This window comes from Sorex fumeus, unplaced genomic scaffold, assembly GCF_029834395.1.
Source record: "Sorex fumeus unplaced genomic scaffold, SorFum_2.1 ptg000240l, whole genome shotgun sequence".
Taxonomy (NCBI): domain Eukaryota; kingdom Metazoa; phylum Chordata; class Mammalia; order Eulipotyphla; family Soricidae; genus Sorex; species Sorex fumeus.
Window position 1 is genome coordinate 6,925,970 of NW_026606297.1, and position 25,266 is coordinate 6,951,235.

The 25,266-nt window shown below is 36.1% G+C and overlaps 1 long non-coding RNA gene across 1 annotated transcript in view; it reads right to left on the reverse strand.

Moving 5' to 3' along the window:
• LOC130018151 (uncharacterized) overlaps window positions 1–25,266 on the reverse strand; it is a 636,014-nt gene that overhangs the window by 391,881 nt on the left and 218,867 nt on the right. The gene's annotated exons all lie outside the window — the stretch shown is intronic.

The window sequence follows — 25,266 nt, forward strand, 5'->3', positions numbered from 1 at the left end:
AGACATAGAAAGATTGCATTCATCTGGGGAATATAAAGTAACAAAATAGGAAGATAACACCCAAGAATAGCCAAGATAAGTACCAGGAGTTTCATTCGATGGCTTGGAGGCCAGCCACACATGCTAGGGGAAAAGGCAGCTCAGATAGAGAAGAGAGCACCAAGTAAAGGGTGTTGGGAGGATCCTTACAGGATAGAAGATGCATGCTGAAAGTAGACTATAGACTGAACATGACTGCCACTCAATGCCTCTTTTGCAAACCACAGCACCCAAAAAGAGAGAGAGAGAAAAAAGGAATGCTCTGCCACAGAGGTGGGGTGGGATATGGGGTGGAGGGTGGGAGGGATACTGGTATCATTGGTGGTGGAGAATGGGCACTGATGGAGGGATGGGTACTCGAACATTGTATAACTGAAACCCAAGCACAAAAATGTGTAAGTCTACAACTGTACTTCAAGGTGTTTCACTAATAAAAATTTTTAAAAATGAAGGGAAAATCTAATATTTAGTTGATAGAAAAAATTAAGATAGTCCAAAATATGTAAGGTGAAACTGCACAATACTTTGATTTATAAAATATATTGCATTATAAAGATATACTACAAACTTAGAAGCCCGGCAAGCTACCAAGAGTATTCGCTATGCCAGACACAGTAGAAGCTTAACAATTTTTTTTATTATCTTAAAGTTCCAAGGGTGAGATTACTAAAATAGTCTTTACTGGTACAAAATCAAGGCATAGCAGTGCTTCATCTCTCCTAAAGTTCACTAAAGAAGATCTTTTCTTTGATTTTTCAGTTTCTCGATTACCAGCATCCTTTGCCTTGTGACCCATCATAGCATACTTCAACTTATGCATCTCAGTGTTTTTCCACAAATCATACTTTTGATTATCTTGTGAGTACATTATAATGCAGAAATACATTGGGTTAATTCAGATAAGACAATGTATATAATACATATAATATTAAGGTTTTTAATATAACCACACCTCTGAACCCCCTTTTATCACCACACAAGTTAACATATTTACAAGTATTAGTAATTAGCATTTCTAATGTTTTGAGTGCTTTTATTTTGTGTATCACAGGCAACATTCAGGAAGAATTAATCCTAAAAGGCAGGCCAGTATTGGAGAGTAAGAAAGGTTCAAAAATTGTAACTGAACATATAAGGAGAGGAACCTTAGAAAGAAACCAATAAGAAAGCAAATGAATTAAAATGGATTAAATGCTTGCTTAAAATCATTTTAAAAATTAAATAAAAATGAAGACCAGTGTTATGTTTCAGGGCTAGTAGAGTAGCATATTATTTCTAAAGCATATTTTGTATTTAGTAAATTCACAATACCCCCCTAAAGAAAATAAAACACAGTTCACAGAATTATAGGTTAGAATATTAATTTGTAAAAACCTATTTTAAACATTCATATTACAAATTAAAAAGAAACAAATGTATGTTTATATGGATTTAAAAATATATAAATAATTGTGAAATGTCCAATATGTTCTATTATTTTTAAATTCTTAAAACATGCATTATCTATTTTTCCATTTCTTCTAAACTGTATCCAAACTCCTTAGTGCAATCACAGTCTTCTCATTCTTCTCTTCATGTTTGCTCTATCCTCTGTGGAAAAATCCCAAAGAACTGGGTATTCTATCGATACCTCTGACTCATTTCTTTCTCAATCACTCTGTTAATTTTCCAGCTGCTACTAAATTTTCTGTCGTCCATTTGTCATTTAAAAGGTTTGCTTTCATTTTTTATATATAGCATTAATAAATAATTGCATACTTTGATGACACAACATTATACTCTAAATGTTGCTTATCAATGAGAGAAACATACAAACATTAATTTCTTATCTATTCCATAATCTGTTCCCTGCTATGTTTGTTTAGATGACTAGAACAGTAACCCTGCCATTTCTTATACCACCAGTGGTAATGAGAGATTCATCTGTCTCATGCAAATCAACCATTTCACTCATAGATTTAACGTCCTTAGACGTATCTACTTCAAATTTTGTCAAATCTTTAAATCTAATGCTATTGTTGATATACTCTTGTTTCCACCTTTCCTTCTTTTCATAATTACATGCTCCCACTGAGCCTTGGTCCCTTTGCACTATGGTTTGTGTTAGGATGATCTCTCTGATAATTCCTTGATTGAAAACCTCTTTTAGTCAGGTCTAAGTCAAAGCATCTTCTCCACAAAGAACCTTACAAAACAAAACAGAAAATGAATAAATAAATAAATATAAAAATAAAACCAAAATCTATTTTCTGATATTTTATATTTATCCATTCATGTTTTCCAACACCAAAATATAACTACAAAATAGTGTAATTTTCTCAGTTGTATAGTCTGGAGTGATAGCACAGCAGGTAGGATGCTTGCCTTGCATGCAGCTGACCCAGCCAACCTGAGTTCAATTCCTCCGCCACTCTCCGAGAACCCAGGAAGCTACTGAGAGTATCTCACCCGTACAGCAAAGCCTGGCAAGCTACCTGTGACGTATTCAATATGCCAAACACAGTAACAACAAGTCTCACAGTGGAGTCATTACTGGGCCTGCTCGAGCAAATAGATGAACAACGGGAAGACTGTGTTACAGAGCTATACACTGATACACATATATTTATAAATAATGTGTACATTTTTCATATACATATAATATATGCATAATACAATATCAGTTGTAGTTATTGATACCTATATGTATGTATATTCATTTATCACACGTATGTATATATATAAACAGAGGTCTATCTATATCTATATCTACATACCACTTTGATTAATGTCTGATGAGGGAATAACTTAACATACATTTTGAGAGAGAGAGTGCATCTTAATTCTTTATTTCTATAAGCTCATATCCTGAAATGCAAGAAACAAATATGACGTTTAAGGTTTATCCAATCCCTTTCTGATAAGAGGTTAATCACTTATCACTTAATCACTTAATCCCCGTTATTCATCGATTTATTCGAGCGGGTGCCAGTAACGTCTCCATTTATCCCGGTTGCGTGCTAGCGTAGCCCAATGGTATCTGTTCGTTTTAGGAACATGTAGAGCCTCAAACCGATCATTTAGGGTCTTGACGAAGAAGTCTGACCATCTTATAGGTGGGCGTCCACGTGATCTTTTGATGTCTCGTGGAATCCAATCAGTAATGACTCTAGAGGTTAATATCAAAGATATACAAGGCACTGGCAGAAGAAAAAAAGTTTCCATCCCATCAAAAAATGGTGAGAATAAATGACAGAAATGTCCTCAAAGAAGAAATCTGAGGCACATGAAAAAGATGTTTTTTATCACTAATCATCAGGGAGATGCAGATCCAAGCAACAATGAAATATCATCTCACACCATAGAGACTGGCACAAATCCAAAAGAACAAGAACAGCCAGTGCTGGCCTGGATGCGAGGAGAAAGGGACTCTTTTTCATTCTTGGTGGGGATGCTGACAGGTCCAGTCTTTTTGGAAAATATTATAGACATCCTCAAAAAAATAGAAATAGATCTCCCATTTGACACAGAAATATCATTAGTGGGAATATACCCTGGGGGCCCAAAACGCACAGCAGAATCACCATCTGCATTCCAGTGTTCTTTGCAGCACTATCCACAATGATCACAATGTGGAAACAAACCCAAGAATAGATGAATGGATACAAAAGCAATGGTCCATCTACACAATGGAGTACTGCTCAGTGGTTAGAAAAAATGAAGTCATAAAATTTGCCTATAAATGGATGGACATGGATAGTATCATGCTGAGTGAAATGAGTTAGAAGGAGAGGAACAGATATAGAATGACTACGTTCATTTGTGGTCACTGTCACTGTCACTGTCCTCCCATTATTCATGGATTTGCCGGAGCAGACCCAGGAATGTCTCCATTGTGACAATTGTAACTGTGTTTGGCATATCAAATATGTCACAGGTAGCTTGTCGGTCTTTGCCCTGTGGGTGAGATACTCTCGGTAGCTTGCTGGGCTCTCCAAGAGGGGGTGGAGGAATCAAACTCTGGTTGGCCATGTTGGCTGCTTGCAAGGCAAATGCCCTACCTGCTGTGCTATGGTTCCAGTCCATTCATTTGTGATATATAAATATATATAGTAGAAGACTAATAATATCCAAGGCCAGGATAAACAAGGGCTAGGAGGTCTGGTCAATTGTTGGAGTCTACCATGAGTGTGTGTGTGGGTAGAGGGTAGGTAAAATAGAGAAGGGACCAGTATGACAACAATAGTTGGAAATGATCACACCGGATAAGAACTGAGTGTTGTCAGTAGTAAAGAGGTATACACAACAACCTTTCAGTATCCGTATTACAAATCTGTCATATACGTAGGCTGGGGGAAGGGTGGGGGTAATGGTAAGGAAATTGGGAACACAGGTGCTGGGAAATGCGCTCTGGTAGAGAGATGGTTGTTGGAAGACTGTATGACTGAATCCTAATCATGGACAGCTTTTTAAAGGTCTATCTCAAAGTGTTACTGTGTCTGGCATATCAAATACTCTCGGTAGCTTGCCGGGCTCTCCGAGTGATTCATTAATAAATAAATAAATAAACAAACAAACAAACATGGTCTTATTTATATAGTCTTGTTCCTATGCACTGGTTCTGAGATACAGAAAGATTCATAAATATTCATGTTTCACTTTTTCATTTTCATTTCATCATCCTGTTAATCGTCGATTGCCTCGAGCAGGCCCCAGTAACGTCTCTTTCATCCTAGTCCTGAGATTATATTCAGGGCTCTTTAGGAGAATGAGACCCATCATTGTTACTGGTATTTGGCATATTTGGTAGGCCACTGGGAGTTTGCCAGACTCTGCCCTGTGGGCAGGCTACATTCGACAGCCTGCAAGTTTGTCCAAAGTAGGAATGAGATAATAAGATGTCGCGCGGCCGCGAATGCGGCCGCACGGTTCCGGGATCTGGATTTTATAGTCTCTGAGTCTTGGCCGCTGATGGGATTACACGGCGCCAGGGGGCCAGGTGGTGGGTGTGACCCCCGCCTACTGGAATTTGGAGGATCTGGGTGGAAGATGCTCGACTCCAATTCGAGTAGGCTTGGAGGTCTCGGCCCCGGAACCCGCGTGGCTTTGTCCCTCTGCCAGTACCTTCAGGTGTGCGGAGAGTGGTCTCAGCATGGTGGTGGCTGGTCCTGGAGGTCTCCGGCTGCCGTAGCCCTGGCCGGGGCGGGGAGGAAAGCTCAACCCGCTCCCCTCCAAGGGACTCCGGGAAGGAACACCGAGGCGCGGGGGCAGAGACTGCACTGCTCTCGTCCGGGATCATGTTAATTCACTTTTTTTTTAAGTGGGAATTTTTTTTAAAATTTTTATTAGCGAGACATCATGAGGTACAGTTACAGACTTACAACTTTTTGTGCTTGGGTTTCAATTATACAATGATCAAATACCCATCCCTCCACCAGTGCCCATTTCCCACCAGCAGGGATCCCAGTATCCCTCCCACCCCCCATTCCCCATACCGCCCTGCCTCTGTGGCAGGGCATTCCCTTTTGTTCTCTCTCTCCTATTGGGTGTTGTGGTTTGCAAAAGAGGCAATGGGTGACAATCATGTTTGGAATTCATGAAATTTACATACAAGTGGTACTACATGGAAAGTATGATGTTAAGTGAAATGGCTCAGAAAGAAAGGGATAGGCATAGAAAGATTGCATTCATCTGGGGAACCATAAAGGTAAAGGTAAAGGCCCTCCCGTTGATCGTCGATTTGCTCGAGCGGACCCAGTAACATCTCCATTGGAGACTTTGTTGTTACTGTGTTTGGCATGTCTAATACTCTCGGTAGCTTGCCAGGCTCTCTGAGAGGGGCGGAGGAATCGAACTCGGGCCGGCCATGTTGGCCGCTTGTAAGGCGAACGCCCTACCGTTGTGCTATCGCTCTAGCCCATAAAGCAACAAAATAGGAGACTAACACCCAAGAATGGCCGAGTTTAGTACCAGGAATTTTATTCCATGGCTTGGAGGCCAGGCACACATGCTAGGGGAAAGGGAAGCTCAGATAGAGAAGAAAACACCACATAAAGGGTGTTGGGAGGATCCTCCCAGGATGGGAGAAGCATGCTGAAAGTAGACTATAGATCAAACATGATTGTTAATTCACCTTTTACTAGAGGAAATGATATCGTTTGTAAATAGAAATCAGCAATAGAGAAAACTAATGAAAATAAGTTCATGTATTTTTCTATAGAAATGGTAATATGTGGTTTACCTCCCCCTTTCATAAATAAAATATTACATGGAAAAATAAGTAATTTGACATTCATGGCTTACTCTTGCACTAAATGATTTCTAAATATTTTATACCCTTATATTACTAGAATAACACAGTTTGTTCATTGGCCTAGTGATAAAGTTTTGAGTACAGCATTTATTTAGGAGGCATGATCTCATTTTTCTAACTTAATTTGTTCTGATATTATGGCTTTCATGACATTTTTATTTTCTATGGTCTTGGTATGGTATTCATTTGAAAAATAGTCTGAAATACTGTGAGTGGAATCTTTGACTTTGAGATTAACACAATATAGCTAGTTCAGAAAAGAATAGAGTTCGTATTTGTGATATCAGGATAATCGTATTTGACGCCCTGGTAGTCACAAAAAGAAGAATGCTAGAATTGTAAATTTTATCACTAAGGGAGTTAGTCAAAGATTCTACAAATCTAGACATTTTTGTTGTATTTTACAAAGAAAACCCGCATTTTTGGAATAAGTATAATTTACCATAATTTATTTCATCAAATTATTACTTTTTATGGGTGACTATCATAATCATTAATAATGATCATATAATTATTAATAATTAATTATTATAATTATAATTATAATATTATAATTATATATCATATAATTATAATATATAAATAATATATAAATAAAAATATATAAAAATATTATAATTAATAATAATCATTAATAATAATAACAATCATAATTAATAAGTAATCATCCATATCAAGAGAGGGGTTCGGCAGGGTGATACCATTTCACCAAAACTCTTCAGTGCCACCCTCGAGAACATCATGCGATGACTGGAATGGGAAGCAATGGGAGTGAAGATAGATGCTCGGCAACTACACCACCTCCGCTTTGCTGATGACATTGTTCTAATAACACCAAACATCAACCAAGCGGCACAAATGCTGAACGACTTTGACCGTGAATGTGGAAAGGTAGGACTACAGCTGAATCTTGCGAAGACGATGTTTATGAGAAACAGCCTTCTTCCTGACGCCCCATTCGCTCTCAACGGAAGGACCATCTCCGAATGCAACAGCTATGTCTACCTAGGTCGAGAGGTCAACATGACAAATGACCTGGCACCTGAGCTGCGCAGGAGGAAGAGACCGGCTTGGAACGCCTTCAAGAACGTCGAAGAAATAGCTAAGAGGACGAAGAACCTCCGGCTCCGGGCACATCTCTTTGATTCCACTGTTCTCCCTGCATTAACATATGCCTCAGAGACCTGGGCCCTACGCAAACAAGATGAGAACGCCATTCAGGTCTCCCAAAGAAGAATAGAAAGAGCTATGCTTGGAATATCACGTTTCACTCAAATGAGAGAACGAATCCGGAGTTCTGACATCCGTCAACGCTCAAGAATCAGGGACGCTGTCTCATTTGCCAAGACATCAAAAATCAGATGGGCTGGACACGTAATGAGGTTTACAGACAACCGCTGGACTAGAGCCATTACTGATTGGATTCCACGAGACATCAAAAGATCACGTGGACGCCCACCTATAAGATGGTCAGACTTCTTCGTCAAGACCCTAAATGATCGGTTTGAGGCTCTACATGTTCCTAAAACGAACAGATACCATTGGGCTACGCTAGCACGCAACCGGGATGAATGGAGACGTTACTGGCACCCGCTCGAATAAATCGATGAATAACGGGGATTAAGTGATTAAGTGATTAAGTGATGGGTGACTATAAAAGATCTGTTTGCTAAACTTTTTAAAGTTAGAATTAAGTGATTATGTAAAAATATAGATGAGAATTGTACATTGAAAAAAATAGCTCAATGATTATATTCAATCCACTGTTATTCTAACCTTACTACTCGAGTCTTTGTCTCTAGAATTGACTTTGTTTTTCTGTTACTGTGCAAATGATCAGAGCTCTCATTTGAATTTATGTACAGGACATCCCATAATTCCCAGAGGTAATAATAGAAAAACAAAACACTTAACTTCACAATGTACCTATGAAGCTTTTGTATTGATGCTTAAATCAAATTAAAGTAAGGTCACAGAGATACCTAATGTTCTTAGCATCATAAAAAAATAGTTCAAGAGAAATTGAAATTGAAAATATTTAAAATATTAAGACTTAATGAAATATATCTAGCATTTAATGGCAACTCCCAATCATTTCCTCAGGCCATAACTCTATATTGCAATATTGTTGATTTTTTCATTTTGGGGACTCATCTGGTCTCATATTAATGTCTACTGACATGGTGATTTATATGGCATGGTCTAAATTGAGTAATTGAATTTTTGTGTGATATTACTATCATTGGTTAAGGGATTGTTTCTTTCTTATTGAAAATATTATATTTCAACAAATTAGTAAAACACCCTTTATAAAGAAATTAAAGAAAACTGCTCTATATCTTTCCAACACTTTGCCATAAACACATTATTTGATACTTACATGTGAATAATCAAGAACCCAAGTTTCTATTTGGCCAGAAATTGTAAACAATATCATGTTTACAACTTATTTTGTACATTCATGTTATACAGTAAGCAAAAACGTTAATGATAAATTCTCGTCAACAATTTTGCGTGTGTGTGTGTGCTTTTTGGATCACATCCAGCGATGCTCAGGGGTTACTCCTGACTGTGCACTCAGGAATTACTCCTGGTGGTGTTTGGGGGGTCAAACCCAGGTTGGCCGTTCATGGCAAATGCCCTGGCCCTGTACTATCACTCTGGCCCCTTGTGAAAATTTTTTTTATTTTTTTATTTTTTTTTTATTAGTGAAGCACCATGAGGTACAGTTGTAGACTTACAAACTTATGTGCTTGGGTTTTAATTATACAATGATTGAGTACCCATCCCTCCACCAGTGTCCATTCTCCACCACCAATGATCCCAGTAGCCCTCCCCCTCTCTACCCCCCTCCCCCCCACACACACATCGCCTCAGTGGCAGGTCATTCCCTTTTGCTCTCTCTTTCCTTTAGGGTGTTGTAGTTTGCAATACAGGTATTGAGTAGCCATTATGTTCAGTCTATAGTCTACTTTCAGCATGCATCTCGCATACCGAGTGAGTCCTCTAAACATCCTTTACTTGGTGTTCCCTTCTCTAGCTGAGCTGCCTTTTCCCCCAGCATGTGCTGCCAGGTTCCAAGCCATATCTCAACTACTCTTGGGTGTTTGACTTCCATTCTGTTACTTTATATTCTCCAGATGAGTGCAGTCTTTCTCTGTCCCTCTCTTTCTGGCTCATTTCACTTAGCACGATACGTTCCATGTAGAACCACTGTATGTAAATTTTATGACTTCATCTTTTCTAACAGCTGCATAATATTCCATTGTGTAGATGTACCAAAGTTTCTTTAACCAGTCATCTGTTCTTGGGCACTTGGGTTTTTCCAAATTTTGGCTATTGTGAACAGTGCAGCAATGAACATAGAAGTGCAGATGTCATTTTGACTGTACTTTTTTGCCTCTCCGGGATATATTCCCAGAGTGGTATTGCTGGATCAAATGGGAGCTCAATTTCTAATTTTTTGAGAGGTGTACATACTGTTTTCCAAAAGGGCTGAACCAGTCGGCATTCTTATTAGCAGTGAAAGAGGGTCCCTTTCTTGCCACATTCGTGTCAACACTGGTTGCTTTTGTCAACAAGTTTTAATTCTGTAAGCATTAAGCAGGTTGGAGCAATAGCACAGCAGGTAGGGCATTTGCCTTGCACATGGTTGATCTGGGTTCTATTCCTCTGCCTCTCTCAGAGAGCCTACCTAGCTACTGAGTGTATCCAGGCTGAGCCTGGCAATCTCTCCGTGGCATATTTGATATGCCAAAAACAATAACAAGAAGTCTTGTTGTTGGAGATATTACTGGTGCCCACTTGAGCAAATCCATGAACAATGGGAGCACAGTGTTACAGAGCAGTGCTGCACATTAAGTATGGTAAAATTTGAAATAGTTCCTTTACATTGCTAAAAAGAAATAGATAAGAACACAGAGTAATCATTGAGTTTAAAGGAAACTTTACCCAGAAAGTTACAGTTAATCACAAAGTCAAGAAAACGATTCATGTCTGCTTTTATATCCCCCACTGATTAGTATAAGGGATACTGAATTCTAAAAGTGAAGAAAATTCACATAAAAAAAGAATGCGCTTTCTTGTATTTTATATCAGAGTAAAGCTATAGGGTCAGTAGCATGTTAGAAATCATTTCACTAATAATTAATGATTGCATTCGTTATTATACATGTTCTATGACCTAGGGGTGTGCTGAAGGAAGCAACCAGACAGAATATAGCTGCACAGCTATGTCCCTTGTATTTTCTGTAGGTCAGGTTTACCAGCACTCAAATGGAGAAAAGAATTGTTTTACAGTGTGGTTGTTACATTATTTTAAATGCAAATGGAAACACATGTTGCTCCTTTTTTTCTGTTTGAGCTATGCCCAGTGGTACTTTACAGACTATTCCAGTCACCGTGCTTAGTGATTACCCCCAGCGCTGCTCAAGGGACCCTGGAAAACTGGATATGAAACTCAAGTGTCTCACAAGCAGTGCCTATTCTGTACACTCTCAGCCATCTCAGCTATCATGCTGGCACTGGGTCAGAACTTTTCACATTTAAATATTTATAACATTTTCCAATACGTAAGCTTTTTAATTTTATTCTCTCTAATACTTCAAATTACTATAGCCTGCTTGGGCTGCCATAAGAAAGTATCATAGGTTGGGTAATGTAAATGCGTTTTATTTCTCAGCCTCCATGAGACTTATAAATCTAAGAGCAGGATATTATAATAATCATATTTTCATGAATGACTTCTAGAACTGCTTTTTCTGTGTGTCTTTGCATGACTCAGGAAATAAAGTATAACTAATATGGTGCACACCCCTCTTAAAGCACCCAGTTCTACTGAATTATATCCCCAAACTCCTAGCCTCATTTAATATTTGTTAGTCACTAAAATCTTCATCTTCAATGACAGCTGTAAACACTGTAGCACTGTCTTACCATTGTTCATTGATTTGCTTGATCGGGCACCAATAACAATTCCATTGTGAGACTTATTGTTACTGTTTTTGGCATATCAAATACACCAGGGGGAGGTTACCAGGCTCTGCTGTGAGGGCAAGATAATCTCAGTAGCTTGCAAAGCTCACCGAGAGGGATGGAGGAATTGAAACCGGGTCGGCCACGTGCAAGGTGAATACCCTACCAACTCTGCTACCCTCCAGCCCTACCCTTGTGAATACATATGGCTGCATGCATGCAAGGCAGAAACCCTACCCTTTCTTACCCTACTACCTCTCAAGCCAAATATGAAAGTTGATAGATGAGTTTATCTATTTGGGAAAGAAAGACATCATTCAGCTCAGATGAAAAAAACATGATAAATTACTTACTGTTTATGTTTTTCTATGATAATTGCAATATTTATTTTTCAACTACCTTGGAACTAATATTCAATCACAAATGTTTTCTGGGAAAAACCTGAATTTACATTTCTACAGAGAGCACCACTTATTATTGTCTTATAAATATTCCCTCTTTTCTAAGTTGAGAATGAATCAATATTAATAATCTTTTTGGAAAATAGACTTTGGTTTAAGCACATGAAAATCTCTGATTAATCACAACATTTGAAAGCTCATTCTAACTCTGAATTCTTAACTAAACATTTATAAATTTCCAGTGATCCACATTATTATAATATGAAGTGGTTCTGAAGTAGCTTACTTAATCTGCCACTATAATGTAGAAACAGATGATAGATTTTGACAAGTGCTGATGAAAGTTGATATGTTTAGTTTTGGTGTAACTGTTAATCTAAAATACTGAGCTGTATGACAGAACTAGTGTAAGAGTTGACCCATAAAATATGAATCGTCTAACTGTATTGTAATATGCCACTAATCACAAAATTCTGTTTTAAATCAGTTTCCCAGATTTTGCTATGAATAAACAATTTTAATTATGTTTATGTCATTTTATTAATTTGGGTGGAGTATGGGTTTGCATCAGACTAGTGGTGCTCCAGAACTACTCTTAGCTTAGTGGTCGAGGTTAGCTCCCAGCAGAGTTCAGAAGACTATACAGTTAAACTTTGGATCATGAACACATAGTATAAAAGATATAGCTTATAGGCTGTCTTCCTACCATTCTCCCCACAAATTTAACTTATTTTTTTTTCATTTCATCATCCTGTTATTCGTCGATTGCCTCGAGCAGGCCCCAGTAACGTCTCTTTCATCCTAGCCCTGAGATTGTATTCAAGGCTCCTTAGGAGAATGAGACCCATCATTGTTACTGGTATTTGGTATATTTGGTAGGCCACGGGGAGTTTGCCAGACTCTGCCCTGTGGGCAGGCTACATTTGATAGCCTGCAAATTTGTCCAAAGTAGGAACGAGATAATAAGATGTCATAAAAAAAGTTCTGATAAGGTTCCGGGATCTGGATTTTATAGTCTCTGAGTCTTGGCCGCTGATGGGATTACACGGAGCCAGGGGGCCAGGTGGTGGGTGTGACCCCCGCCTACTGGGATTTGGAGGATCTGGATGGAAGATGCTCGACTCCAATCCGAGTAGGCTTGGAGGTCTCGGCCCCGGAACCCGCGTTATTTTAGTGAGGGGTAATGACTAGGACACTTCCAGTGTTATTCAGGGAGAACTTCTGACTCACTACTCAGAATTCACTCCTGGGGGTGCATAGGGAATCATACATGGTGCATGGTATTGAATCAGATTCACCTGCATGTTAGGCAGTCCTTTAACTCCTGTACAGGAATAATTGCTTTTAAGACTAAAATGTATTTAACTTTTTGCATCCACTAGCTACCACTTCTGGCTACATAGACTTAAGTCCCCCTCCAAGTGTTACTAGGCATTAGCAAGTCAGCACAACTTAAGTATAACAAATTAGAGATACCAGCTCTCTACACACACTCTCTCTCTCTCTCTCTCTCTCAGCTCTCTCTCCTCCTCTGTCTCTCTAGGATATATCATATTATATCCTACTCTTGTTTAAAGTAGAACACCGTCATATTTAAAATCAATAAAAAAGTCTTTAATATATGATTTGCAAGATTGAGTAAGTGAATTTTTACATGTTCTTGAATGCCTCTGCTACTCATACACAATGAAAAAAAATCAAAGAGACTAAGCAACAAAGAGAATTGACTAACAACAACTTTACCATTCTAAAACTTTGCTTTCATGCTTTCTGCAACTCACTGTGTTGGATTTAGTAAAATTGATCTGGATTATCTTCTCGAACAGCACTTCCCAAGGTTGGAAATATTACCCCTTTGAGTCATGAGGAGGTGGGGGTGGTTGTTAACTTTAAAGATTCGGGAGATCACAAGTAGCCTTAAGAGAAACTGAGAGGTAGTGAATAAAATAAGGAGGGAGTTAGAAAGAACTTAAGACATTTTTGAAAAAAAACATGTTTATGTATGAATCAACTGTTATGTAAAGAGTTAAAGTCATAGTGATTCTTTTCCAAATGAATACACGTTAATGCAAGTTATAACTGATCAGTAGTTGAGTTTAGTGATAAGGCTTAAGAAACAAGTCAGAGGGCAGGTAAAGGTGAGGTTTGAGAGGTAGTATAGAATGTTAAGTGTTCGTCTTGCAGAATGTAGCCAGCCAAGGTTGGTGCCCCATTACCACATAGTTTTTCCTGAGTTCTTCCAGGAGGAATCCCTGAGTGCAGAGCAATAAGTAAGCCCTGAATATCCCAAGTGTGGTACCAAAACAAAAAAATGAATAAACAGATAAAGATGCAGGAGTAGGTAGAGAGCTTGTTTAGCTGACTCATATCCTTGGGATGCTCAGCATGCACTGCCAGGAATATGCACATGTACTGATTTATTTGCAATCCCACAACATAAATAAAAAGTAAAGGCCCTCCCGTTGATCGTTGATTTGCTCGAGCGGGCTCAGTAACGTCTCCATTGGAGACTTTGTTGTTACTGTGTCTGGCATATCGAATACTCTCGGTAGCTTGCCGGGCTCTCCGAGAGGGGCGGAGGAATCGAACTCGGGGCGGCCATGTTGGCCGCTTGTAAGGCGAACGCTCTACCCGCTGTGCTATCGCTCCAGCCCCCACAACATAAATAGAAGACAAAATAAGTAATATTATTTAAATTGCTTTGGAAATATGTGTCAGATAGCAATTATGGAAGTATATTAAGTATTTAAAATTTTTAATTCGTAATATCTTCTGTCTTTACATACTGCAGGTCATTCAATGCAAATTGTATTCTTGTTTTAATTAAACATAAATTTATATGTGAGTATTTCTATAATTTTTTGTTAGTTTTGTTTTGGAGCTCCACTCATTTTTCTCAGGATTTACTCTTAGCTTTGTATTCAGATTTTTTTTATCAATAATAAAATAAAAGCAGGATTTCCTAGAAAAATACTAGTTGAATAATATGATCGATACATTTACATTTTATTATAATATTAAAACAATTGATAAAAACAATATAATAATCTTTAAATCATTAACCTGTGCATAACTAGCAAATTTACTAGGTGGTAAAGTATGTGTTAGTAAGATGGACATTATTTAAATAAGGACAAACTAAATTAAAATCATTAAGTGATTTTATTTCCATATTGCATTTTTAAATTATTTCTTGATAACTTCAGCTTATTTGATAGTTTCATACTAATAAGTATACCTATTTCTTAAATAACATAAAAATTAATAGTTTAATTAGCATTTTAGTGTTTCTTTTGCCACCTTGTAAAAAAATATACACCTGGCTTGTCAAAAGTGTTATCAAGTGAATATCTGAAACATTTAAGTGTACAAAAACATTGAACAAAATGTTGTGCTGATAAGAAAGATGAGACACTACCTTACTTTTGCTTTGAACTCTTAAAGAAAGTTTGAGAAAGTCAAACTGGAAAATATAATTTCAATAGCATTCAAATAAGATGATAATCGTCTTACGTTTTTTAGATTTCATTTCCAACTGCCAAATTCTGAAAACCACATACATCGTTTGCAAAATTATTTGTCTCTAAGGGCAATAAATAAGTAAAACAGTGTACATTATACTACTCAATCCAGCATCTGATATTACCAATAACACATAGTTGAGTATTAATACAATGAATAGATAGACAACATGATTCAAAATGTTGAATACTTATTGGAAGAGTTTTTAAACACTCGAGTTCCCTTTACATCTTGAGGAATCAACTTTGTCAGGATATGAAGCCTAAGTTTTAATATGTGAGAAATTAAAGAAGAAAAACAGCAATGATTATTTTATAAAAAATTGAACTCTGATACTCACACATCCTAAGAATTTTTTAAATGAGAAAGATATGTCTCTGAAAAAAATCTTGTTAGTGCCTGCTGATACTACACCGGGACAATAGGACATTAAAGGTTTTGGGTTATTTTATTATCATTTTTTGCATATAAGGGGGGGAAGTTAAGGTTCTCAATGTATTCACTATATGCATCCACCATCAACATTTCATCACCAAAATTCTTAATGAATAGCTACATATGTCATTCAGTGTCACTAAAGCAATAAGCAAAATCAGAAGCAATTAACTGACACATAATTTTGTCCACTTGGTATCGAAAACAATGAAAAATTCAATGTCTTATTTCTTCATACAGAAACATCAATTAGTATAAAGCAATCATTGATTTTACAAAATCTTTCACTCTCACAGAGTTGCTAGAAAACTAGGATAATATTTTGCAAGTAAATTTGGTTGACTTAAAAATGATATAGTTTATTTGAAAGAATTATTGAATACATTTAATTTTTTTTAAAAAGTTGCATAAATCAAAAGGAAAGACGTTTATTTCTGTTACTGTAGCAAAACTACAAAATTTAGAATGATTTAAAAATTGGATGCATTCTTCTCATTCTAAATTTTGTAGTAGTAGACATAATGCAAAAATAGAAAAACATGATGAAAAAATTCTTTCCCATTTTCAGCATTTGAAAATTTCCCATTTTGACTTCAATCAATGATTCGAAGCTGTTCTTAAAATCAATATATCTGATTGAGTTTTCCTGCTTTTTCAAATTTAAACACTGAAAAATCTCAAAATTTCCAAGAACTGTTAGAAATAACAACAGATGAGGAAAAGGATGAACTGAAGTTTAAACTGAAAGAGGCCTAGCATTAGTTCTGGCTACAAAAGAAATGCCAACATTATATCCTGGATTATGACCTATAACGCAAACTTTTAGATTGTTTTTCCTTTATCAGAATTAGTGGAATGTGTATTCATCATGGTCACAAATGAGTTAAAGAAAAGGCAAATTGGCTGCAAATAACTAGTTATGATGAATTAAAAATACTTGTGATAAAAATAGAGTAGAACAATAATAAATTAATGCCAGCACACAAGATTTATTCTTCTAATTAGGATTACTTTCAATATTACAATTTTTTACATTAAGGTTACCTTCACCATCTTAATTATGAGTAATGCAATTGTTACTACAATTGATTTCAATAAACAATTATAACTTCAAGCTTCAAGCTTATTTAAAACAACTTCCTTTACCATATGAGAAGGTATAGGCAAAAATATAGACACAAATGTTAAAGAAGATAAATTTATCACTGTATCTTTCTGTTTGTTCAATTAAGAAAGGTAGATTTCCGGAGGGGACAAGACAAATTCTTTTTTTCCTAAAGCAAGAAGAGTTTGAAAAATAATGTCAGGTTGTCCCTGACATTATTTTTAAATTCTGTGCTAGGAAAACCCTCAAAATCCACTTTTATCTTTTCTCACCTTCCCACAACCACCCACTTTTTTTTACACATAGAAAGTTAGAACTGATCTAGTTTTCAACTATAAACTAGTAGCTTTCAAGTACAATTTAGTTGTTGATTTTATGACAGCGGGACTCCGCTCCAGACTGTTTTCACTTGGGGTGGCCCAGAGTGGAGTGCGAGAAAGCCCTCCCTGCCCCAAGAGACCCAGTCCCAGTAGCCGACCTCCACTACCAACCCCCGTCATGCTCCAGGCAGCTTTCGGGATGGGACATATCATAAGACACTTCCTACCCATTTTCCATAATTACCACACCATGTTTGATAGAGTTCAAACAGTAGACAACAGATCATAGAGAGAAATATGTAAGTATATGCCTCTCGGAAAGCCTGGCAAACTACTGAGAAAATCCCGCCCACAAGGGGCAGAGCCTAGCAAGCTCCCCATAGCATATACGATATGCCAAAACCAGTAAATACAAGAGGTCTCATTCCCCTGATCCTGAAAGAACCTCCAATTGTTGGGAAAAGACAAGTAAGAAGAGGCTGCTAAAATCTTAGGACTGGGAGGAATAGAGACATTACTGGTGTCTGCTCGAGTAAATCAATGGACAGTGGGATGACAGTGATTGCAGCAATTGTTCTTTATGCTTTCCCAAAATAAAATATACATTTATGTATATATCTGATATCTTTCTATTTTAAAATGAGAAACTGTCTTGCCAATTGCCTTAGATATAAAAAAAACTTTGTAGAACAAGGACATAAATGAAAATAATAGGACTTAGACTAAAAATAGAGTTCAAATAAATGCCTATTATGAAGACATGACATTTCTAATCTACCAAGTATAAAGAAACCCAATTATAAAATTATTTATAGAAGGTTAAAGCAACACAGGACAATGAAGGACAAGAAGGAAAGACTGTAAAAAAAGTAGGATGAAATTCAGACTAAGATCTTGGATAGGGAATCTCCATAATGAAAATGCTAACTACCTTTTATTAACAGCCTAAAACGGCCTGAAAGTACCAGTCTGATTACTACAACCTCTCAAGTGTTTACAACAACCATTATTATGAATAGGCTTGTTCCCTTCCCTTTATAATAAAGCATGAGGTTAGGTGTCTGCCAAAGGCTAGTCAAAACTCTTGACTCTAACAACTGTTTTCCTTTACCAAAACCAATTTTCTTTCCATCCACTGTGGTAACAAGCATGTAAGAAAGAAAGAGCAAAGAGACTATTATTTCTTCACATAATAGTCCAACAGGATGGAAATTGAGAAGGGATGAGGAAAAGAGCAAAAAAGTGGAAATTGATCTTGGAAGTTGTCATTTAGCATTGAAAAACTTATATTCTCAAAGATTGAAAAAAATGCCATATGGCATTTGGATAAGTTGGGATTTAGCTAGACAATGTTTACTTTTATAAACAAGTAGTAAAAAAAAACATAGCCAGATAATTTGTAAACATGATAATGCCAAAATAGAAAATTATGCATATTGTGAATTGTTGGTGATACACATGGCCTACATAGTGTCATTTTATATATTTTAATAAGATAGAGGAGAACTCAGTAATAATACTGTGACATCCACTCTTAGACAAACTCAAGTCTCAGGAGGGATACACAGGAGTCTATATCACAGGAGTCCGTTTTTAAATATATACATGAAAGTTAATTTAGTATTTATTGTATGTCAGTTAGTTTAGTTTTTATTGTATTATATAAATCTCCATGCTTTATATTTGGCTGGAATTAAGAGTGGAAATCAGAGAAAATAAAATAATATATTGCTTAGTGCTACACTCATCTACATGACAAATGAGAAATAAATGCTACAAACATATTACTGAACTATTCAGAGTTAGAGGTCACCCTAAGAGGGTCCAGGAAATCGACATCTTTGTGAGGGATTGGGGAATCTTTAAATGATAGGATATATTTTCTTCCTTAAACTGAAGACTGGTTGGCAACATAATGCTTTCATGATTTTTCTGAGCAACTTATGACATGAATGCATATTCTGTGCTAGTATCTTATAAACAACAAGTAAAATGAAACTTATTAGTATTAGAGATATTTAAGCAAAATATCTAAGGTATAATTATAATTCATTTTATAGTAGCAAATGCTTATCAATTTCAGTCTTTGCACACATACCATATGCATACATTTTCAAAAGAATAATTAGAAACATAACTCACCCAGGCTTTTCAACAGTTACCAGAAAATAAATTCCCTGCTTATTGAATATACTACTATATCTGTTTGTATGTTCTGCACCTATTAGACTCTTTCTTGTCTACTTCCATTGTAAAAGAGCAAAAGTATGAGAAAACCTGGAGCAATTAAACATCACTGTACAGTTTAGAGCCAGTGCAACATTAATAGCAGCAGCAGAATGGAACTTGCAAAATTTACATATATATATATATATATATATATATATATATATATATACACGCTTTTTGGGTCATGCCTGGCAATGTTCAGGGGTTATTCCTGGCTCTGTACTCAGAATTACTCCAGGCTGTGCATGGGGGCCATATGGGTTCCCAGGGATCGAATTGCGTCAGCAACTTGCCAGCAAAATGCCCCACAAACTGTGCTATTGCTTCTATTCCATTAATGAGATTTTTTAAACTGTGTGGTGAGGTTTTCTTGGAAATAGATTATAAGAGGTAAGTGCTAATATCCACTTTATATTTTATTATTGTTATTCCTGGTGATATTTCTATGTTTAGTATTAGGGTAGAAAAACCCCATTTATAAGCCTCATCACTCAACGTACACGAAGAAGTTAGCCCTACAATAGCATCAAGTGTCTCTAAAATAAAAAAGTCTGTTTATGGGCCACTAATGACTCTGCTCAGGGATCACTCCAGGCAGGCTTTGGGGATCCTATGGGTCCTAAAAATCAAAACCATGGGAGACGCATGCATGGCAAGCACAGAACCACTGAATTCTGTTTCCAGACCCATCATAATATTTTTAAAAGATTATAGAGGAAGATTTTGTAACTCCATCTTAATCCAATTAAAATTCAAGGCTAGCTTATCTCTTTGGGGTCTTAACTTATATATGACTTAGTCTATCTTCCTAGTGAGCTCTTTGTATAATTGAAAATTGTCATTTCTGATCCAAACTCTTACTTCTATGTTCCATCTAAATTTTACTGTTTCATATACCAGAGGGTTATGACAAACCAGGTTCCTTTTAGAGGTTTAAAATATTTAATTGTGATTATGTTTATATCTCAGTACACTGAAAGCTGTTGGATCATATCTTTCTAAATTGTACTTGAAGAATCTTAAGTAAAAATAACCAACGGTATTCACTATTTTTTCTAATAATGTATTGAAGTTTAATTGATTAGAACAGTTTTTCTAACAGGTTTCACTGTTCATCGCAATAAATCAACACCTGTATGTCCTATATTATGTTTTCGACTAAAATTTTCATTTTAGAGACAAGTCACAGTGCAGAAGAAAGAAGAAAGTGTGTTTGCACATGGTTAACTCAGGTTTGGTACTGGCAGTGCAGATGGTCCTATAAAGTCAGTTAGGAGTGACCCCTGGGAGTAGAGCCTGATCAGCACTGGGTGTGACCCCATCAAAAAGCACAAAGTGAAACATTCATTTAAAAATAAGTGAACAAAACTCTTAGCTTAGATTTTGCTATATAGTGATTTCTCCTCTAACATAATCATGCCAATTGCAAGTGATATTTCAATAAAGTTATTTAAAGATTTGGAGGAAACAAACTCCAGTTTTGTATCTTCACTATCAGTTCTTCTAATGACAGCCTTGGAGCAACTCTGGAGAACGGATGTTCTTATTCAGCTTGAATTGCTGAAACAAAAACTACCAGAGGTGAAATATCTTAAGAAAAACCTGTTTTTCCTTAGTTTTGACTTGTGGAAAGTGCAAAGATAAAACCGTGGGATGTGAATCTTCATATGTTCTCATTGTGTCCCTCCAGAGTGGACCAAGGAAATATCTTTAACCTTTCTTCTAATAAAACATTAACACAATTGTGAAGGCTGCACTCAGACTTAATTATCTCCTATAGGCTCCATCTTCTTATAATTATACCTAGGTGATCTGGGATAAACCTATAGTTTTTCAAGTACATACATTCAGCACATAGCAATTGCAAGTCAAAAACCTGATAAATAGTGCTGCACTATGAAGGTAAGCTAAAGCAGATGATTAAAACTAGGTATGAAGATTAAATATTTCAAGAATGGAAGTCATACACATATTAAACATTAAATGTGAAATATTAAAATGTGAATTACGTCCATGGTAATGAAGACAGGTTGTCATAGATAGTCTGAGATCAGCGGAAAACGATCGAATACTATAGTGAGGATTCAGAGTAGATTGATGCAGTTATTATGGAAGGAATCTATGGCACAGCACTTAAGTGATGATAATATTAATAATAACATACACCAAGAAGCACCAGAGTCTTATACAGCTAAAAGCTATATAAACTACTTTTAAAAGGGGCTCCTTTTTTGACATTTTTTAGTTCATTGGTATCAAGAATAAAGCACATAACCAAAAGTATCAATCATATTGGAGCATATATCTAGAAGCAAGATTTAGTTCTTGATTAATAGGACAGAATTTTAAATAAGAACATCTCAGATAACCTTTAAAAATTATACTTTAGGGGTCGTGCAATACATAATAAAGCTTCTAGGGAGCATGTCTTATACTGGGCTGACCCAGGTTCAGTCTCTGGGAATGCAGTACGTCCCTTGAGCACTAACAGGAGTGTTCCCTGAATCCAGAGTGAAGGGGAAGCCATGAAGGAACACTGGGTATGGCAAAAAAAACATAAACAAATAAGTGAATAATAAAAATTAACATGATTCTATAAAAATTGTCCTAGTAGTCACTTCCTCATAACTCCATTTCTAGACTTCCCGAATAATTCCTAATTCATAACTTTATAACTTTATGAATATCTGTTTAACTCATAAATAGCATTTAACCATTAAAATCAGATTTAATTATTTTATTCATTTCTTTGGTGGTGATTGTATTTTAGACCATACCCCAAGGTATTCAGTACTTATCCCTTACTCTGTGTTCAGAGATCCCTTGTGGTGGTACTCTCGGTGTCAGATGCAGTGCCGTGGTCTTATAGGGTCAGCTGCATGAAAGGCAAGTCCCTTCTTTTCTTCCTTAACCCTGACCAATCTCTATGGTCCTAATTAGACATACTTTCAATTTTTTTATTTCTATGTATATGTGTATACACATAGATATATATATGCATACATACACATATACATATATACATATGCACATCGGTCACGGTCACGGTCCTCCCATTGTTCATCGATTTGCTCGAGCAGGCCCAGTAACGTCTCCTTCGTGAGACTTCTTGTTACTGTGCTTGGCATATCGAATACGTCACGGGTAGCTTGCCAGGCTCTGCCATGCGGGCAAGATCCTCTCGGAAACTTGCCGGGCTCTCTGAGAGGGGTGGAGGAATCGAACTCGGGTTGGCTATGTTGGCTGTGTGCAAGGCAAATGCCCTACCCGCTGTACTATCACTCCAGTCCACATATGCACATATTACAAAAAAAAATAGAACAAAAATAAACTTAATATTTAGTGGGAATATTTGCTTGAAAATGTCCATGCATTTCTTAATAATATGAATGCTCTGAAAAACATTTAGATAAACTTTTTCATTTAGGGAAATCCAGTCTGAAATGTATGGATAGTAAAATGCAATCATCTACAAAATAATTAGCAAGACATTTCAATCTCCCTGAGAACTCCTTAGAAAGTGTTTGTGAGAAAAGTTGCAACAGGTTATTTTATGACAGAATAGGGGATGGGAAAGATGTTGAGTGAAAGTGTCATAAAGAAAAATTAAAATGGAATAAACTGCAGATGGAAATATGGGAACTATTCATGTTTTTGTGACCCTGAGAATCCAGAAATTTTCAGTAAACGGGACTTAATTAAACACACTAGAAAGAGTTAAATATTTTAGTGAGAATGGTCCAATTTCCACGTATTTGTTAGTAAATAGTATTGTTCTCACCATTATTTTCTTCCCTAGAGAAATTCACATACATTCTTATCCCTATACATATTCATTAGCTGGGTCACCTTGCCCAGACCCATGACTTTAAATAACTCTTAAATGTTGCCTCTAATTAATGTCACCAGTCTTAAGTTTCAAATTTGTATATGTGAAACTACTGTTTTCTTTAGATGAAAAAAGAATATTTTAAATAATAATTTACTAATTATGCTAGCTTCTTGATTCCATGGCTATTAAGGTGTTCACTACAACCATCATTTGTATAGTAAGGTAAAAGGTAAAGGCCCTCCCGTTGATCGTCGATTTGCTCGAGCGGGCCCAGTAACGTCTCCATTGGAGACTTTGTTGTTACTGTGTCTGGCATATCGAATACTCTCGGTAGCTTGCCGGGCTCTCCGAGAGGGGCGGAGGAATCGAACTCGGGTTGGCCATGTTGGCCGCTTGTAAGGCAAATGCCCTACCGCTGTGCTATCACTCCAGCCCATTTGTATAGTAATTCTGGATAAAAAGTAAAATAAAAAAAATGGGAGTAGGGAAGCAGTATTTAGTATAGATTTCTAGTTTTCTTACAAATTCCAGAACATGTGTCTCAGCAAGATCTATAAATTGTACCTTCAAATATTTTCTAAATATTGTTTATTCCATTAATATATCCTCAGTCATCTATTATTTTCCTTTAACTAAGAGCATAGCTATATTTTCATAATGTGCCTATAATAGAGTCATTTACTGTCAGTCTTTCATAAAGCTGCCAGAAACAAGATTAATTCATTTTTAAATGCAGATTATCCGGGGGCTAAAGAGACAGTACAGCAAGTAAGGCACTTGGCTGACATGTTTGGAATCCTTAAAATACAGTATAGACCCCTGAGTCTTCCAGGAGTAAGCCTTTAGTATAATAGGGCATGATCCCCAAAATAAACAATCTCTAAAAGAAAAGATTTGTTTTCATATGTCAGAATTTTGTTCCCAATATTCTAATAGAAACCCATTGAAATCTCTGGATAAAATCTAAAACCTATACAACTTTTCAAAGGTAGCTATATACTCTCTTTGATTATAGCCATCTAAAGTTTTGACTCACGTTACATAGGATACTGTTATATCTTACTTTAACTTCAACATATTAAATTTATGTTTATCTTATCTTTAAGTATAATATGCATACATACATATACAGTATAGACAAAATAGATACATGAAATATGTTCTGAAATTCTTCATCCATTCTCATGATTTTAAATATTACCAATGCTGTTTCTAACATTTTGTTAACATTCTCTCACTGTCTTCTAAGATCAACAGTCAATAATTTTCTATCAAGCAAATCTTATTGTACCCTTTTTTAGACTAATTCAATTTTGCTTTTTCTTATCTGGCAAATTTTTTTGTCCTCAGTTATTAACATCAACATTGACCCAGTATCTTATGTCAATTTACCAACAAATCAATCACTCATTTCTAAATTTAGTTTGGCTTCTTACAATTAAACTTTCAGTATCCAGATAAAATAACTGCTATATTTAGTGTAGGTTCTCATATCAGTTTTCTTAATATCTCAACTTAAGATGAACTATTATCCAAGCTTTCCAATTGTGATCATTTGAAAATTCAATGCCATACTCACTTTTTTATAAGTACCAATAAAATTTTCCATAATCTTTTTCATACTCCCTTTGAAAATGATTTATATTCATCTTATACATAGGATTAAAACATTCACAATTCAACAAATTAATATATCAGTATAAGTTCCTCTCTTTTTACATACTCCTGATGTCATTTTCTGCTGAAATATCCATGTTTTTCTAAGTGAATAAGAAATATTTACAGTTGTATATGTCTCTATATTTCAAGTAGAAACCATGTAGGGAGTGATTTTTGAATTTTAACTGATCATATCCAGTTATATTAAAAGTACACTTGAAATATATTAAAAATCCTTATTAGGAATGTCACAATGCATATTATTGCTCATAATTCCTTTTAAAATGACGACATTCATCTATTGAACATCACTGCACAACTCCCTTCTTTAAATTCCACACCAACGTTACAAGGTATTTTTATGGAAACCAGAATCAATTAAGTCAAAACCACTAGTTGTGCTTTTGTGTAAGAATTTAAAAAATGTACTTTTATACCAATCACTGGAGCGATAGCAC